This window comes from Ursus americanus, chromosome 36, assembly GCF_024610735.1.
Source record: "Ursus americanus isolate L20-20 chromosome 36, mUrsAme1.1.p, whole genome shotgun sequence".
Taxonomy (NCBI): domain Eukaryota; kingdom Metazoa; phylum Chordata; class Mammalia; order Carnivora; family Ursidae; genus Ursus; species Ursus americanus.
In genome coordinates, this window is record NC_142162.1 from 17,389,441 (window position 1) to 17,408,715 (window position 19,275).

The following is a 19,275-nucleotide window of genomic DNA, read 5'->3' on the forward strand; positions in this document are numbered from 1 at the left end:
CCAGCAAGAGGCTTGAACTCGCAAGCCGGAGATCAAGACCTGAGCTGTGATCAAGAGTCGGGCACTTAACAGACTGAGCCGCCCAAGCTCACCTCCCAAGGTCATGTAGAGCTATACTTTTCACACCTTTGCGTTAAAAAATGTATGTGTGTGGACCATTTTGAGTAAATTTTTGTGTAATTTGTAAAGTCTGTGTTCACATCCCTTTTTTCCCCATGTGTTTTCTCATTGTTCTATCACCTTCTGTGGAACAGACTTTCCTTTCCTTATGAAGGTGCCTTGTCCCTTTGACGAATGAAGTGACTCTGTTGGCACGGCTCTATTTCTGTGCCGTCTGTGCTGTTCCTTTCATCTGTCTCTTCACCATGACCACATTCTCTTCACTACCTCACATTTATGCTGTCTTTGGTTCTTTCAAAGATTTTATTTATTTATTTTTGTGAGAGAGAGAGAGAGAGAGAGAGCGGACTCAAAAGAGCATGAGCGGGGTTAGGGGGGCAGAGGGAGAAGCAGACTTGTCTTGAACAGGGAGCCTGATGTGGGACTCGATCCCAGGACCCCAGGGTCATGACCTGAGCCGAAGGCAGCCACTGAACCAACAGAGCCACCCAGGTGCCCTATGCTAAGTCTTTGGATCCACATACGAGGCCTTGAGTCTTATATTGGTTAGTCTTGGTTTAGAAATAGTTTGTTGATATTTTTGAGGGAATTTGACTGGGATTCCATTGAATCTGTAGATCAAGTTAGAAAGAATTGCCATCTTAACAATATTGAGTGCATTGCTCCTGGACAAGGAGTGTCTTTGCATTTATCTATGGTTTTTTTCTTAATGGAAGTATTTTTATTTTATGTACAGTGAGTTGACATTAAGTGGGTATCTCAGATGTCTTCAGTTGAGGCAGGTATCCTGGATGACGTAGTCAAGGAGGTTCACTTAATCCAACTTACTGAAGCCAGTACTCTTCGAGGACCGACGGAAACATGGGCAGCACCTTTTGAGGTATTTCCAGATTAGACTGTGTGGGTTGGAGCAGAGGCAGAAGAAGGGAACCCTGGCCAAATTTCCTCACATGGCTCCGAGCTCCTGGTGACCCACCCTGCTCTCTCGGATGCACAGAGGCAAAAGGCACATTTATTTATCTGTTGTTTGATTTCTCTCCTCTGTGTTTTCAGGGTTTGTGAATATTTTATGTATAAGATTTATACTTAAGAACCTTCATTTTTGTACTGTGATTTTTTTTTCATTTCACATCCCAATTGTCCTATACATAATTGCTGATCACCTCAGTCCACCGAGGCTGCTATCAAAATATCACAGACTTGGTGGCTTATAAACAATAGAAGTCTATTTCTCACAGTTCTGGAGGGTGCACGTCTGAGATGAGGGAGACTCTGGTGGCAGACTGCTTGTTTCATCCTCACTTGGAGGGAAGGCACTGGGGTCTCATTTACAAGGAGACCTCACCCTTATAACCCAATCACCCGTTTTAACACCATCCCATTTTCATGAGGATTCTAACACATGAATTTGGGGGAAACAAAAACTTTCACAGCATCGTCCTGATATCCACTGACTTGTGTACATTTACCTTCTAGTTTGCTTTTTGTCATCTTTCTCCTTTTCCTGCCAAGGGACAGGAAAGGTGGGCTGCATTTCAGTTGGAATTTCCAAATGATGACACTAGGTATGCAGAGCTCTAAATTTCAGAGATTCCCCAGACCTTTCCTGAGTGGGTGAACTGGCCATAGCTAAACTGTGAGTGGGTGGTGGGGATGCCTGCGGCTTCCAGACCATTTGGGGTTGTGCGAACAAAGTAGAGAGACAGTCCTCAGGCTGCAGGAGGGAGATCCATGTCAGGTTCCCCAGAGATGTGTCATCCGAGGTGAGCATAGAACCCTAGGTGTCCGACTTTCTCACAGGTTTATTTTTGCTTTCTCCTGTAGCATTTCAGCAGGACGTATCTTACACAAGTGTCCCTTCATCGGGGCTTTGGCCCTTCATAAGATGGCACGTCATAGTGCTTTTCACAGATTCTGCTCCTCGGAGAGGAGAAGCACCGAGAACATCTGGCTGTAAGTGTGCATGGGGCTGGAGCAGGTGCGCGTGGGGCTGGTGGCCTGGCCACCCTGGGCCCAATGCGAGGTCCTCTCCATTCCATGTTGACAGTTGGATGCACATGGAGAAGTAGGTGTGTTAAAAACGGCAACGTGATTTATGTTTCATTAGATTATTTACACCAAACCTGAATTGTTTAAAAATTAACTTTTCTTTTTGGAATGGAAGGAAACTCATCAACCATTTTTTTTCTTTTGTTCAGAAAGTCATGGTTGAATTGGCAGCACATTTCACTGGAATCCTCCATTCGATGAGCTCTGTAAATACATCAGCCTTTGATAGGATCATCAGAACACTCAGGTGTTTACTATGAGCCCATCTGTTTCTGGGGAGTTTTCCAATGGGGCATTTCTAAGCCTTACCGTGACCTCTTCATGCTCCTTGGTCTGTTTCTATTTTCCTTCTATCAGGATCCATTTTGTTTACTAATTAGAAATTACCCATTTCCTCTAGGCTTCCAGTGTTCTCTTATTTGATTTTTAGAATTTTTAAAAATGTTATTTGAAGTAAAATTGGCAACGCAGGGCTTAAACTCAGGGCCCTCAGATCAAGACCTTAGCTGAGATCAAGAGTCCGAGGCTTAACCTGTTGAGCCACCCAGGCGCCCCACTCTTATTGGACTTTGAATCTCTATTCTGTTTCTATTTTTTCCAGAACCATCACAGTTAATGAACCAAGACTGATAACTTATTACTAACTGAAGTTCAGATTGTGTCGGTTTCCCTGTGTTCTGCCTTTGCTGCTCCAGGGTCCCATGTGGGGCAGCACATGACAGGTGGTCATCACGTTTCTTCAGGCTATTCTTGGCTCTGACAGTTTCTGAGATGTGCCTTGTTTCAGTGACCTTGACAGTGTTGAGGAGGAAATGTCAGATGTTTTGTGCATTTAGCTCCACCTCTGTGATGGGTGGCTGAGTGACTACATCAAGCATTTGGAATTCTTGTGCATTGTTTTCTACTCATTACAAAAAAAAAAGTCTATGTAATAAGTTATTTTTACCACCGTGAACACTGGGTAGTTATTATAGGCTTTGGTTTTATTCCAGCAGCAGGCTGTGTAGTTGATATTTGTTAGTACAAATATCAATTAGAAAAAGAAAAGGTAGGAAGAGTCCTGAATGTTTAAGTAATTGATGAATTAGACCAACGACAGGTTGTGTGTGCATGTGTGTGTGAGATTGATTTTCAGGTAATGGTTCAGCTTTTTGTAGGGCCTCTGAGAGAACCCAGGTGAGCCTTTCAAGTAGTTGGTATCTGTTCTCAGAACTCAGGAATCTCTTAATCCAACAATCAATCTGGTAAACTTTGAGGTCTTGAAGAGTTTCAGTCCTCGGAGACCATGTCACAAACCCTTGTGAGTATAGGCATTCTAGGGTATGCTCAGAGCCCTCATTAGCTGGTGCCAGCATGTGATGATTTCAGACAGCATTTCTCTAAGAAGTACCTCTTGGGTCTGTGTCCATGTCAGTTCCCTACACCTCCTTACACTAGTTATGTGATCAGTGGGTTTCAGGATAATCCCCACATGTGATTTCTGTTCTTTCCTACCAGTCCTATCTATTTCTGATCTTCTTCCTTTATGGTAGGGGTTGGGAAGCAACCTGTGTGGTGTAGGAAGGGGTGTGGTAGTTGTCTGCCTTCAGAGGACCTAATGATGCCTAGAAATTGTACTGTAGTTTGAGATCCTCAGCCCTAACTTAGGTCAATTATCCATCTTTTGAGCGTCAGGAATTCCATCACTTGACTTGGATGCTCGTCTGTTCTCCATGTTGTCTTCAGAAATAAGGATGTCATCCATCTAGGGAAAATTGGCTTATGCATGTTTTTGTTTTAGGAAAGGCCTGGAGGTTCCTGAAAATCATACTGTGGAGCACCCTTTCCTGTGCTTTCTGGCCATCAGTAAATCTTTTGTGAAATACTCGTTTTTAATTAGATGGTCTTTTTATGGTTCATGAGTAGCAATTATTTATTGATAAGTCTTTGTCAGTGTGTGTATTGCAAATCTTTACCTCCCAGTCTATGGCTCACCTTTTCATTTTCCTAGTGGTCAAAAGATAGGGAGAGATGTCACATATTTAAGGGGAGTGTGAGAGGGAGAAGCAGGCTTCCCACTGAGCAGGAAGCCCAATGCAGGGCTCCATCGCAGGACCCTGGGATCATGACCAGAGCCAAAGGCAGATGCTTAACAGCTGAGCCATCCAGGCACCCCCCACTGAATTCTTTTAAGTGGTTAGTACAATCTGTGGCCTACCCTAAGATCGACATGTTCTACATTTTCTTCCAGAAACTGTCGAATGTGAAGCTACAATCCATCTCAAATTTCTGAATTCCATGTTTCATTCTAAGAGGGTATTTATAGACTCTTTTGGATTTTCTATGTACACAATCCTATCTGCGAGTAGTCACAACTATCCCCTCCATTCTTACACTTTTGGTTTCTCTTGCCGTATAACACTGGGTAGATTCTCCAATGCAAGAGTCTCACTGTTTGGAAATTTTAATGTGCCTTTCTCAATATCTGATAGAAAAAGCAGACAAAACATTGGTAACAAACGTGACCTAATCGACATCTATGGGACATTCCATAATAAGCGCAGAATACATTATTTTCCAGTGGTCACAGACTATTTACCCAAACAGATGATATGTTGGGCCATAAATCATGTCTACATTTTAAAATCCTGAAATTAAATAGATTCTATTCTTAGGGTACCAAGGAGTAGAGCCCTAGTCCTCATGAAAAGAAGACCTAGGAAGTCCCTCCATATTTAAAAATTCAATGTAACTTTGCTGCATATCCTAAGGGTCAAAGAGGGACTCGTAATGGATATTTGCCACCTTTTCTACATCAGGGCTCACACACAATGGCCCTTTGTCTCTGAAGGGCACTGACTATCCTAACGTAGACAGGAGTTAAGCCTCCTATCAGAGTTCTGCATGTCCCAGCCACACCTGGCAGCCTTGGCCTGTGTCCCCCCCCCCACCTCCCTCCAGCTGTCCTTTCTGGTGGCATTGAGTTAAGGGAGTCAACATAGCCATATGGAGATGGGAAGCTCCCCACTCCTAGTGATGATGGTGCTATTGTCACCACCAGTCTAACAACATGATTTCTGAGAGAATTACGACACAATAGCAGCTTCTTGACCTTCCTTAAGGTTTGAAAATCATCTTGTGAGTCATCTTTTCAAAAAATGGTTTCAACATGTGTTCTTTTCTCTGGAAAAGAAATAGACCCAATGGTAATTAAGGCTTCCTGAGCACTTGCTTTTGGGAGACTCCATACTGGCTCTGTGTAGCATTCTCCCTCTTAAACTTCTAAACTAGGGTGTAGATAGAATGAGTCCCATTTTCTAGATGGATAGACAAGGACTCAGAGATGGTATGAATTACAGAGGATTTTAGTGTCAGAAACCTAAGTGGGATCTCCAAACCGACTCCAAATCCCTTGTTCTTCCATACAGGGTACCATTTCGCTCTTCCCTCTCATCTTGTCAATCTGGAAACCTAGGAAGTATTAGGATTTTCTTGTTGTGTGGCGAACTGGAACGAATTCGGCTGCCCTTTTCACCTCTGTCCACCATGATCATGAAGATAATTATCTCAGTGGAGGACCTTTGAGTAAGAGACTTAAAGATCCCTAGGAATAGAGATATTATACTATTTTTCTGATATTAAAGTGACTGAAAGAACTATCCTTTTTTAATTGATGGAGGCTCTGGTCTGTTCAGAGTGTGCTGTAAGGTCGGAAATAGTATTTGAAAACACTCAGCCTCTTCTACAGAGTGAGACAATGCCTCTAAAGATTGCTAAAATATTCCCTTACCTCTGATTATTTACTTCCCAACCATCATAGTGTTTCTATGTTAGGATTATGATTTCCATGAGGCAAAAGTTGCAGAGGAAGAACTTAGTGTATCCAGGGACACTTTCGTGTTGTGACAGTGAGCTATTCTGTTGTATTCTGTAGTCCAAGGGAATGGTGCCAGACATCTCCAAGATGTCTAAAATTCTGACTGTAAATGATCTCTATGCTTCAGAGATTTGGGCAGGACAAGGGGATGAGTCCAGAGACCGTGAACGCCTCTGTTACCTGTGTTGACCATGGAGCAGGGAACCTTCTGTAGGGGACCTTTTGATGTCCCTGTACTATGTGAAAGGTGCTTTCGTCTCAAGTTCCTCCATTTGGTAGTGATGATAAGGATAAGAGTAATTTTTATCTCATACCATCTGTGGGCCCTGAACTTGGCCTCCCAGGGAAGCTCTCCTTTAACATTTTACCCAGCTTCAAATGACCGGGCAAACCCTCAAAGCATGGGCCCTATTTCTGCCCCCTTCACATATTGTCCATCTGCTTCAAAAAGAAAAAGAGAACCAAAAAATGCCTTTGCCAACATCAAGATGAGAACACAAAAGAACCTCTCTGGCTCCCATAAGATTAAAGTCACACTGACTTGTACATACTGAAAACATAAGAAAAAGTCTGTCACTTTCTGGAGTCTTCCTCATCATGATGTGTAACTGTACGTAACACAAAACAGAATGAATATATAACCCTGCCCTAAATGTTCCTTACCTGAAGCAATCCCTTCTTTGTGAAAATTGTGTCTCCCAGGCTGCTGTCCTGACTAGGGTTTGAATAAAACTCTCTTCCTTTCTCTCTAAAATGTTTTAAAACGTTCCTTCATTTAGTGTCGACAATAACACTATATTTTCTTTTCAAGTGAAAAATAAATTCCTGGTTCACAACCGCGACAGCACAGAAGGCCGGCTGTTCCTCCTGGCCCCTTCCCTGCAGAACCAAGCATGTGTATATTGATTCCAGCACAAATGGGCTCATCCTAGAAGGATGCTTTGAAGGTCTGAGAAGCACTATCCATTCCATGGGTGAGACAAGAAAGTGAAGCTATTCCTGCTTGGGGCATTCCTTTTGGGGCTTAAAATTGCCTTGGACATGCATGAAAGCATTGCGTTTCCTAAAGCCCAAGGCTGGAACAGTCTGAGAGCAGCTGACCTTGCCAGGAACCAGGCAAACCCCTGCAGGGAGGGATGGTGCAGAAGGGAAGGGGCAGGGCTCTGAGGGTGGTCTGCACCTAGAGGGGTCCGCGGAAGGGGCCGTGTATGTGTGTGTGTGTGTGTATGTGTTTGGGGCCCTGCTCGTAATCCCAGTAATGCCTGCGCAGAGCGCTGAGCCAAGGAGGCGCCTCCTGGACCCCCTGCACTCCCAGAGTTGTGAGTCATGGGGGTGGTTGCCTGGCATTCAAGGGGCTGGAAGCACCACACTCCCCAACCAATCACCCTGTGGGGGTGGAGCTACATCTCTGTGGGTGGACCCGGAGCAGCCCTAGGACACAGACCGGGAGCTAAGGAAGGAGAGCTCTGAGAGAGTGGACCTGTGGAGTTCCTGGCTGAGTGAGTGCATGCTATGTGCCCGTATTGGGGGGGGTCTGGGAGGAGGGGCACCCCTTGTGAGAGGTGGGGTTCTGGAAGGGCATGTGGAGGGAGTTCATTGTGGAAACTCAGGTGAGTTTACTTTTTCCCTTGAAAGTCTCTTCTGCCTAGTCTCCGTCAACTGGCCATAAGCCCCAGACCCAGGAACTTCAGGGCACCCGCTCAGCAGAGCTTTTGTGGGATGGGTCGCAGAGTCTATTCCAGGGTTTCCCGTGTTCCCCAGCAAGAGCGAGAGTAAGGACTGCACGGTCCCCAACTTCAGTGGGGTGCCCCCTGTCCCCCGACACAGTGCAGGTAATGGACCTTGAGCAGTTCCCTGTGTTCAGCAGGGTGTTCCCTGTTCCCTCAGGCACAGGTGTGGCGCTAGGAAGCCCCAGAGCCCTTACCCAACTTCAGCATTGTGCTCCCTGTTCCCTGGGAATGGTGACAATGGGCTGGAAGATAATTACTACTAAAAGACAAGTCTGTGTTTCCCCTTCTCCCAGAAACCGCAGCAGCTGTGCAGGCTTTAGGTCCGAGGAGCCGCCTTCTCCCCAGCTGACAGCACTTCTCTGCTCTGGCTCAAGTCCCGAGGTTTTGAACGTCTGCATCTGAGTCAGTGAGGCAGCTTGACATGGGACGCCAGGGTTCAGAGAAAGCGGCAGGTCCATTTGGAGAAATGTCATATCCACGTCAGGACTGGAGGTAACACCTCTCATTAACCCACCATCTCCTGGGCTTTTCTCTTTTGTCTAGTTGAGGCATGAAGAAATTCTTAAGTAATAGTTGTCAGCGTTCTGGATTTGGTGAAGGAGGTACTTAGTTTCTGAGCTTGGAGCACTTTTCAGGGGATCCCATTTTCTCTGTTCATTGACTGCTTATGAATGTATTTTGAACAGCTGTTTCCTAGAAACACTCTTTCATTAGAAAGGAAAGGTGAGATTTACTCTTTGTGTATTTTTAAGATATACATCTAACAGTGTTTATTCAGTTGGGCCTAAGATATGGGTGAGTGGCCACCATTTAGAGTTAGATGGCTTTTTGTCGTCAGATACAGATAAGGATGATGTCTTGTCATTTGCCAAAGGTGATGTTTCATCACTGATTAGTCTTTTCATCCCAAGAGTTACAATGAGGGTCGAGGGAAAATTCAAAATTATTCAAAGCAGCCTTTTCCTGTTTAAAAGTTAAGCTTGACTATCTAGCTTTACTAGATGTATCCTCTCGATATTTTGAGGTGCCATATTCTCTCTGTCGTTTCTTTGGTGGTGGAGTCAGAAGGAGAGTCTCTGGGAATTCCTCTGGATAGAGGCATGCTGGTGGCTTCAAGGAGCTTGGCGACAGGAGCCCTGGGCTGAGTTCTGGAACTGCTTGCCCGACGCTGGGTGAGTCAGGTTATCCCACAGAGTTTCTGTTTCCTCCTTATGAGATTACTGGAAGGTGACATAAGTCAAGCAGAGAAAGGCAATGATCATACAGTTTCACTCATTTATGGAACATAAGAAATAGCAGGGAGATCAGTAGGAGAAGGAAGGGAAGAATGAAGGGTGGGGTAAACAGAAGGGGGAATGAACCACAAAAGACTATGGACTCTGGGAAACAAACTGAGGGCTTCAGAGGGGAGGGGTGGGGGATTGGGATAGGCCGGTGATGGGTATTAAGGAGGGCATGTATTGCATGGAGCCTTGGGTGTTCTACACAAACAATGAATCATGGAACACTACATCAAAAACTAAGAATGTAGTGTATGGTGACTAACATAACATAATAAAAAATTTTAAAAAAAGAAAAATTGATGGAAGGTCATATCTATGGAAAGTCTTTTTACACAGAAACTGTTCTGCCTAGTGAAGAACAACTAAAAACGAGGTGATTTGGGGTGTAAAATTCTGTAATAATAATTTAAAACTCCCTGTCCTAGGGATATGGCATTTTATTGCATAAGGAGGCCTGAGAAGGCTGCAATGAAAGATTGAGATCTCAGAACACGTTCATGTTCCATGTATACGTCACTTAACAGTTTGCACAGGTAGGAAGGTAAGTGGAGATAAATATGAAAGAAAGGGAAAGAAGGTGTGAACCATTCATTAGGTAGCCTTCTCCCTTTCTCAGGAAACCCTTGGGCCAGTGTAATTTTGGAAGAAGAGGGGAATCCTGGAGCTTTGCAGCAGATGGGAGTTCCAGGTCTGGGTAGAGGTGACAGGGGTCCCAGAGGAGAGCTGAGTGCATTCTGTAGCAGGGTGTGGGCAGGACGGGTTCCAGCGGTGGCTGTGAGTCTCCCATGTGACTGTTGTGACAGGTGAGGGCTGTTAGCAGGTTCCTGGCTGAGGACAGGTGAGGCACAGGTGGAGAGCTGGCCGAGCCCCTTCTTCAGGGCAACCAGCCTCACCAAACACACACAGCTTCATCGTCTGTCCCTGTCACTCCAATTCAGACTGTCAGAGTTGCCAGGCCGAGATGTTTGGTGCTGCTTCCTTCCTTGCATGCGTGAGAAGTTTCAAACCTGAGGTGATGGACATGGTGGGTCCTCAGAACATCTGTCACTCTTTTATTTCCTGCTCTACTTTCCATCAGTGAAGTGAATCAGACCTGCTAGTGGATGTCTGTGCGTTTTTATTTTCTGGTTTAATTGAACAATGGGAAAAGTCTTCTGAAATATTAAAGGAATCCTTTGTGGGTGTTCATGTTTTTCTCTTCTGCGAGCCACATTCCGATATGAGAAATTATTTGTTAAGCAGCCTCAGAGCTGTCACAGGGTTTGGTGGCCTTTGTGAGAGGGAGAAAGGGAGAAGGAGTGTAGGTTCTCTAGGATCTCAGGGAGTGCCACATTGTGCTCCCAAAGGAAATGGAGCCTCCTGTTAGCTTTCCCAAGGGGAGGGGCCCTTACCTGGAGGCCCATCCTGGGCTCTGGAAGCTTGACCTGGTGAGTCACTTGCGACTTGAGCTGGGGAATTGATGAAGAAAATGAATGCTGGCAGTTGCCTGTATCCTTTGGACTCAGACAATTCCATGTAGCAAAGGAACTCTTCACCCATGAGGCATGTTGGCATCCCTGAGGATGTGGGGTTTGCTTCATGGGCTGAGGTTGTGTCTTTATCCTTATCTAGACCAGAGCCATGTTGTCTGGCTATGGAGATCCAGACCCTTAGGTGACCATGTCATCATCATTATCATTATTATTATTTATTATCATCATTATGATTATTTATTATTATTATTTTAACAAATCAATAGAGACATTGACTTCGAGGTAAAAATACTGAAAGGAACAACACAAGGTCAAATATATACGTGATGATTGAACTTGTGGTGTCTCTCACTGGTGTGGGTTTTGTAGGGCTGCCCGGATGAGAAAGACCAAGGAATTCTATGTGGATAGAAGTGTGCTGTGCACAGGGAGTGTTTTATTCCATCAGTTGACTTCTCTCTCTGAAGGGAAAATAGAGTGGTGTCTGGAGCTGGGTTTCTGATTGGAAGGACTGGGAGGCCAGTGAATTGAAAGAGCAGTGTTCATGCTGACATGGTGCTCAGTGCCCAGTGAGCAAAGGTTGGAAGCTTGGACTCAGAAGCGTTGGTGTTCAGGGAAGATGTTGTCTGAGTTTGCAGCACATCGAGTCACTTGGCTGGTCTGCCTAATTGGGCCAGTTTCTTCCTTTCTAAGGCCAGCTTGAAAGTGGCTTGCAACCCTAGGGCATTTGCGGAGTAGTCTGCATGGGACCCCTGTCTGGGCCAGTGTAGACACAACCCAGGGAATTCCAGAGCTAATGATGAGCACGTTTGTGAGGCTGGAGTTTGCTTCTCTGTGACAGGGATTGAGCTGGAGTGCAAAGAAGTCCTTGGGTCTTAGGACTCACTGAGAGGGTCCGAGCCTGGCAGGGTGGCCAGATCAGATGTCTGTTTCCCAGCACCTTGGCCAGAGGGAGATTTGGACCCTGGGAAGCATCTCTGCTCAGCTTTTTTGGGTGAGCACCTCAGGGAAGGGGAGGAAGCGTGTGTGCTCACCTGTCATTGAGGAAGCTCCCTGGTTTCAGGTTTTGTGTGCAGGTGGATTCCTCGTATGGCTCCCTTTCCTGATGGTGTTCAGGGTGCAAGAGGTGGGTGGACCCCTTGTCCTGGGCATCCCAGCTGTGCAGGAGCCCCCGGGCCACCTTTTCCCCTGGGGATTTGGACCAGGAAATTGGGGGGAGTTGGTGGTGAAGCCATCAGTTTATGCCTCAGTTTCTTCCCTGCCAAGATGGAGTGGAGACTATAATAAGTGCTATGGAAATATAAAGCAGGAGACAGGGCTGGGGATGCTGAAGGGGAGGTGGGGTGGTGTTTGCTATTCACATAGGGGCCAGGTGGTACTTCACTAGGAGGGTGATACTTGAGACAAGATCTAAAGAAGATCAGTGATATCACATCAAGAGCCCTCTAAATAGAAGGGGAAGCATGTGCAAAGGCCCCGGGGCGAGACCATACCAGGTGTACGCAGGAGCAGCAAGAAGGCCCTGTGGCCACAGCAGACAGCATAGGACATGACCTCAGGGAGGTGACAGTGTGACAGAAAGTCATTGCAGGCCTGTGACCCCATGGGACCCTGTTTTGGTGGGCCATCCTGGCTGCAGTGTTGAGAACAGATGCCAGATGGTTGAGGATGGGCAAGGGAGGTCAATGATGATGCTTTTCCAGGAACTCAGGCAAGAGATGGGTTCCAGCATGGACCAGACAGGGGGTCTCGGAAGGAGTGGTTAGTCCTATTCTGGGTACATCTTAATGATGGAGCTCACAGGGTTTCTTGACAGCTTAGATATCAGGGATGGGAGAAAAGAGGAACTGGGGTAACTCCCAGCTGTTGTGGGTTGTCCTGAGCAAGGGGAAGGAGAAGGTTTCTGGGGGTAGGAGGTAGTCTGTGTTCTGCATGCTGAGGAAGAGGCCTTTCCTGGGGGATCTGCTGATGTTTTTATCCGGGAGAACCTTTCACATGTCCTCCCTCAGCAACGCTCAAGTACAGGTATCCCCCACTTTTTAAAAGTTCATGGGAAGACACTTGGCTTTTTGGAAAGATCTCCGTTATTATCCGGTTTCACTAATGGGAAGAAACCTGAAGAGGATTTTCCTCTTATGAAAAGAGTCGAACGGTGAGCATCACGTTCAGCATCTGTTTTGGGGAGAAGCACGACAGAGGCGGCGTGCACCCCAACCAGGTCCTTCCTGGGAACCGCTCTCCACGTCCAGCCACCAGCGCTTTGAATTGTGTCTTTGAGCGTCTGCTGTGCTTTATCTCCATGTATTTTCGGCATCCATTAGGAGTTGTGTCCCGAGGCCTAGAAAAAGGCAAAGAAAAGTCATTTTTGGAGTCTGAGCGTGCTCACTCATTTTTCCGTATAAATTAATGGTCATTCATTTTTTACACCCTTTCTGCTGTGAAAGATTTCCTAGGAGCACTGTACTTTCAAAGAGCAGGGGATCCTGTACCCCATCCCGTGGGGTTAGCTTTAGTCTCCATGCTGCACAGAACATTCCATGACTGTCGGATTTTCTCACTCAGACACTGCATCTTTGACCACCTTCACCCGTCCTCCCCCCCATTCCCTGAATCAGTGAAACACCCATCTGTTCTCAGTATCTATGTGTTCAGTATTTTCTTTCCATGTGGTATGTACATGAGAGCATCTGTAATTGTCTTTCTGTGTCTGAGTTCCTCAAGAGGGAGCCCCATCAGTCACCTGACATAACACTTCCATGGATCCCCTGTGAGGCGAGGATGATGCCCTGCCCTGGAGGGGGGCCACAGGTCCCCCCCTCAGGAGCCACGTCTTCCATTCCAGCCTTCTCAGAATGGACCTCTCACAACCAAAACTTGGTTTAGGGGTAAGGCGTAGGAGAATGGGAGTTCTGCTAGGGGGGATGTGTGGAGAATTTCCACGCTGTGGGGGGTGTTGATGTTGTGGGTTGGGGTGAGTGTCAAGCAGTGGGTTTGAGGCCAGGGGACCAGTGAATGTGGGGGATCGAGGTAATTGAGTATGGTAGACATTAGGATTTCTCCCCCTCGACATCCTTTCTGGAGTCCCAAATGAAACGGTTTCTTTCTGGGTGGCATGCTGAGGCCTAAGGTATGACTAAGGTTTCTCTAATCTCCATGGCTTTGGAGCCAGACCTCTGGGAGTGGACAACTCAGAACCCAAACTATGATTCGTGTCATGGAGGGGAGGATGGAAAGCCCGATCAACTGGCTATGTCACCGACTCAGGGGCTGAGTGGCGGGTGTGGGTTGAGGAGAATGTTGGTGTCACGGGTGAGGGACCAGGGTTCCCCTGAAAGTAGGGTTTCGCAGGGCTTAGGTCAGGTTTTCACCAAGGTCTCTCCTCGGAATCCTTTCTGGAGTCCCGTATGGCACAGTTTAGTTCTGTGTTGCAGGCTACGTGTCCTGACACTGCTCAGCGGTCCCTGTTCCCTGGGCTTTGGAGCCAGGCATATGGGAATACACCTCACAGACCCCAACCTAGAGTTAGGGCACAGGTCTAGGGACATGACTATATAGATCAGCCAGCCGTTGTGAAATCCAGGGGCCTAAGAGGAGGGCATGGTTTGGGTTCAATGTCAGACACAGCAGTTGGGGGCAGGCAGGGCTTGAAAGTGGGGGCTCACTGGGATTAGATCACGTGGGCATTCTTATTTCTCTGGCTCTGCATTCCTTCAGCAGGTCCAAATGGCACGGTTTCCTTCTGTGTGGCATGCTGATTCGCAGGTATGGCTCAGGTTTCCCCAGTCGATATGTGTTTGGTGCATGGCACCTGGAATGAACTCTGGGAACCCAACCTAGACTTTGGTTAGAAACCATCTCGTGGTTTTGAGCGCACCATCCTGGGGGCCTGATTTGACTAGGCAGGTTGTGGAGAATGGAAAGCTCAGGGTTTCTGTCCAAGGATCCACTGAATGTGGGAGTTGGCTGGGATTGCGTCAGTGGGATATGCAGATTTCTACTGCTCCGAATAGCCTCTGGAGTACCAGATGGCATGCTTTCTTCCTGTGTGGCATTCTGAGGCCTTAGAAATGGCTCAGGTTTCCCCATTCCTGATGTCTTTGACCCAGGTCTCTAGGAGTGCACCTCTGAGAACCCAACCTACAGTTACTGTCAGGCCCTAGGAGGCTGGAAAGCCCAATCAATTGGCTCTGCAACCCTCTCGGGGCTGAGGGGAGAGACAGGGTTGGGGAGATAGTCTGCACAGTGTTTAGGTGCCAGGGATCCGCTGGAAGTAGTTTTCTCTGGGCTTGGGTCTGGTGTTCACTTAGGTTTCTCCTCAAAATGCTTTCTGGAGTCCCAAATGGCACAGTTCTCTTCTATGGCAGGGTATGCGTCCTGACATGGCTCAGCGGTCCCCATTCCCTGGTTTTGGAAGCAGTCGTCTGGGAATGGTTCTCGCAGACCCCAGCTTAGAGTTAGGCTCCAGTCCAGGGGCAATGGCTGTTCCGATCAACAGCCTCTGCACCCTTCCAGGGGCCTGAGAAAGGGCATGGTTTGGGTTGAATGTCAGACACAGGAGTTGCCAATAGAGGGGGCTGTGAAAGTGGGAGCTCGCAGGAGTTGGATCAGGTGGGCACTCTTCTTTCTCTTGCTCTGCATTCCTTCTGCAGGTTCAAGCGGCACGGTTTCCTTTTGTGTGGCATGCTGATTCGTAGGTATGGTTCAGGTTTTCCCAGTGCTATGTGTTGGTTCTTGGACCCTGGAATGACCTCTTGGAACCCAACCTAGCATTTGGGGTAGGGCTTAGGAGCATGGGAAAGACCATCGCCCGGTTTTGAGTGAAGCATCCCGGTGGCCTGATTTGAGAAGGCGGGTTGTGTAGGTGGAAGGCTCAGGGTTTTGGTCCAAGGGTCTCCTGAATGCGGGAGTTGGCTGGGATTGCGTCAGTGGGATATGCAGATTTCTCCTTCTCTGAATTGCCTCTGGAGTCCCAGATGGCACGCTTTCTTTTTGTGTGGCATGCTGAGGCCTCAGATATGGCTCAGGTTTCCCCATCCCTACATCTTTGTGCCATGTCTCTTTGAGTGCACCTCTGAGAGCCCAATCTATGGTTAGTGTCAGACCCTATGAGGATGGAAAGCACAATCGACTGGCTCTTCGACACTCTCATGGCTGAGTGGAGAGAGTGAGTTGGGGAGACTGTCGGCACTGTGTACAGGTGCCAGGGATCTGCTGGAAGGGTTTTTTTCTGGGCTTGGGTCAGGTGTTCACTTAGGTTTCTCCTTCTCAAAATGCTTTCTGGAGTCCCAAATGGCACAGTTATCATGTTTTGCAAGGATTGTATCCTAACATTGCTCAGCTGTCCCCATTCTCTGTCATAGATGTCATAGACCCCAGCATGGAGTTAGGGCTTGGGTCCAGGGGCATGTCTGTTCGGATCACCAGGCTTTGGGACCTTCCATGGGCCTGAATGGAGGGTGTGGTGTAGGTTGAATGTTATACATAGGAGTTGCCAGTAGAGGGGGCTGTGAAAGTGGGAGCTCGCAGGGATTGGATCAGGTGGGCATTCTTCTTTGTCTTGCTCTGCATTCCTTCTGCAGGTTCAAATGGCACTCTTTCCTTCTGTGTGGCATGCTGATTCATAGGTATGGTTCAGGTTTCCCCAGTCACCTTGTGTTTTGTGCTCAGCCCCTGGAGTGTCCTCTGGGCACCCAGTCTCGCATTTGGGTTAGGGCTCAGGAGTATGGGAAGGACCATCACCTGGTTTTGAGCGCAGGCACGTTGTGGAGAATGGAAGGCTCAGGGTTTTGGTCCAAGGGTCCCCTGCTTGCGGGACTTGGGTGGGATTGACTCAGTGGAATATGCAGATTTCTCCTCCTCTGAATAGCCTCTGGAGTCCCAGATGGCACGCTTTCTTTCTGTGTAGCATGCTGAGGCCTGAGATATGGCACAGGTTTCCCCAACCCCTATATCTTTCTGACATGTCTCTAGGAGTGCACCTCTGAAAACCTATGCTACGGTTAGTGCCAGGCCCTAGAGGGATGGAAAGCCCCATCGACTTGCTCTGCAACCCTCTTGGGGCTGAGTTTAGAGAGTGGGTTGGGGAGACTGTCAGCACAGTGTTTAGGTGCCAGGGATCCACTGGAAGTGGTTTTCTCTGGGCCTGGGTCATTTGCTCACTTAGGTTTCTTCTTTCAAAATGCTTTCTTGATTCCCAAATGGTAGGGTTATCCTATGTGTGGCAGGCTTTGTGTCCTGACATTCCTCAGCTGTCCCCATTCCCTGGTTTTTGGTTCCAGGCCTCTGAGAATGGATCTCACAGACCCCAGTTTACAGTTAGGGCTCGGGTCTAGGGGCATGGTTGTTAGGATCACCATCCCTTGCGACCTTCCATGGGCCTGAGAAAGGGCGTGGTTGGGGTTGAATGTCAGACACAGGAGTTGCTGGCAGAGGGGGCTGTGAAAGTGGTGGGCTCGCGTGGATTGGATCCGGTGGGCATACTTTTTTTCTTTTCTTTTAATAATAATATTTTTTTATTCTGTTATTCACCATACAGTACATCCCTGGTTTTTTTTTTTTAATGATTTTTTATTATATTATGTTAGTCACCATACAGTACATCCCCGGTTTCCGATGTAAGGCTCGATGATTCATTAGTTGTGTATAACACCCAGTGCACCATGCAATACGTGCCCACCTTACTACCCATCACCGGTCTATCCCATTCCCCCACCCCCCTCCCCTCTGAAGTCCTCAGTTTGTTTCTCATAGTCCATAGTCTCTCATGTTTCATTCCCCCTTCCGATTACCCCCCCTTTCTTTATCCCTTTCTTCCCCTACTGATCATCCTAGTTCTTATGTTCCATAGATGAGAGAAATCATATGATAGTTGTCTTTCTCTGCTTGACTTATTTCACTTAGCATTATCTCCTCCAGTGCTGTCCATGTTGTAGCAAATGTTGAGAACTCGTTCTTTCTGATAGCTGAGTAATATTCCATTGCATATATGGACCACAACTTCTTAATCCAGTCATCTGTTGAAGGGCATCCCGGCTCCTTCCACGATTTAGCTATTGTGGACATTGCTGCTATGAACATTGGGGTGCATATGGCCCTTCTCTTCACTACGTCTGTATCTTTGAGGTAAATACCCAGTAGTGCAATGGCTGGATCATAGGGTAGCTCAATTTTTAACTTTTTAAGGGACCTCCACACTGTTTTCCAGAGTGGCTGTACCAACTTGCATTCCCACCAACAATGTAGGAGGGATCCCCTTTCTCCACATCCTCTCCAACAATTGTTGTTTCTTGCCTTGTCTATTTTTGCCATTCTAACTGGCGTAAGGTGGTATCTCAGTGTGGTTTTGATTTGAATTTCCTTGATGGCTAATGATTTTGAACATTTTTTCATGTGTCTGTTAGCCATTTGTATGTCTTCATTGGAAAAGTGTCTGTTCATATCTTCTGCCCATTTTTTGATTTGTTTATTTGTTTCTCGTGTATTGAGTTTGAGAAGTTCTTTGTAGATCTTGGATACCAGTCCTTTATCTGTAGTGTCATTTGCAAATATATTCTCCCATTCCGTGGGCTGCCTCTTAGTTTTTCTGACTGTTTCCTTGGCTGTGCAGAAACTTTTAATCTTGATGAAGTCCCATAAATTCATTTTATCTTTTGTTTCTCTTGCCTTTGGGGATGTGTCATGAAAAAGGTTGCTTTGGCCGATGTCGTAGAGGTTGTTGCCTATGTTCTCCTCTAGAATTTTGATAGATTCCTGTCTCACATTGAGGTCTTTCATCCATTTGGAGTTTATTTTTGTGTATGGTGTGAGATAGTGGTCAAGTTTCATTCTTTTGCATGTAGCTGTCCAATTTTCCCAGCACCATTTATTGAAGAGACTGTCTTTTTCCCACCGGATGTTTTTTCCTGCTTTATCAAATACTAGTTGCCCAAAGAGCCGAGGGTCCATTTCTGGGCTCTCTATTCTGTTCCATTGGTCTATGTGTCTGTTTTTGTGCCAGTACCATGCTGTCTTTGTGATCACAGCTTTGTAGTACAGCTCGAAATCCGGCATTGTGATGCCCCCAGCTTTGTTTTTCCTTTTCAACAGTTCCTTGGAGATTCGGGGTCTTTTCTGTTTCCATACAAATTTAAGGACTGTTTGTTCCAGTTCTTTGAAAAATGTCCTTGGTATTTTGATCGGGATAGCATTGAAAGTGTAGATTGCTCTGGGTAGCATGGACATTTTAACTATGTTAATTCTTCCGATCCATGAGCATGGAATATCTTTCCATCTTTTTATGTCTTCCTCAATGTCTTTCAAGAGTGATTTATAGTTTCTAGAATAAAGGTCCTTTACGTCTCTGGTTAAGTTAATTCCAAGGTAACGTATGGTTTTTGGTGCTATTGTAAATGGGATGGATTCCCTAATTTCTCTTTCTTCGGTCTCGTTATTCGTGTATAGAAATGCAACTGATTTCTGAGCATTTATTTTGTATCCTGCCACGTTACTGAATTGCTCTATAACTTCTAATAGTTTGGGAGTGGCTTCTTTTGGGTTTTCCATATAGAGTATCATGTCATCTGCAAAGAGAGACATTTTGACTTCTTCTTTGCCAATTTGAATACCTTTGATCCCTTTTTGTCGTCTGATTGCTGTTGCAAGGACTTCTAGTACTATGTTGAATAATAGTGGCGAGAGTGGGCATCCTTGTCGAGTTCCTGATCTTAAGGGAAAGGCTTCCAGCTTTTCTCCATTGAGAATAATATTTGCAGTAGGCTTTTCATAGA

General features: G+C 46.5%; 1 long non-coding RNA gene across 3 annotated transcripts in view; it reads left to right on the forward strand.

Moving 5' to 3' along the window:
* The first annotated feature begins 7,458 nt into the window (after positions 1 to 7,458).
* Positions 7,459 to 19,275, forward strand: part of LOC148107044 (uncharacterized) — a 48,570-nt gene continuing 36,753 nt past the window's right edge. For all 3 annotated transcript variants that reach the window (XR_015723208.1, XR_015723209.1, XR_015723210.1), the window contains exons 1-3: positions 7,459 to 7,524; positions 8,049 to 8,927; positions 9,464 to 9,579. This is a non-coding gene — a long non-coding RNA (uncharacterized LOC148107044). The remainder of the gene's footprint in view (positions 7,525 to 8,048; positions 8,928 to 9,463; positions 9,580 to 19,275) is intronic.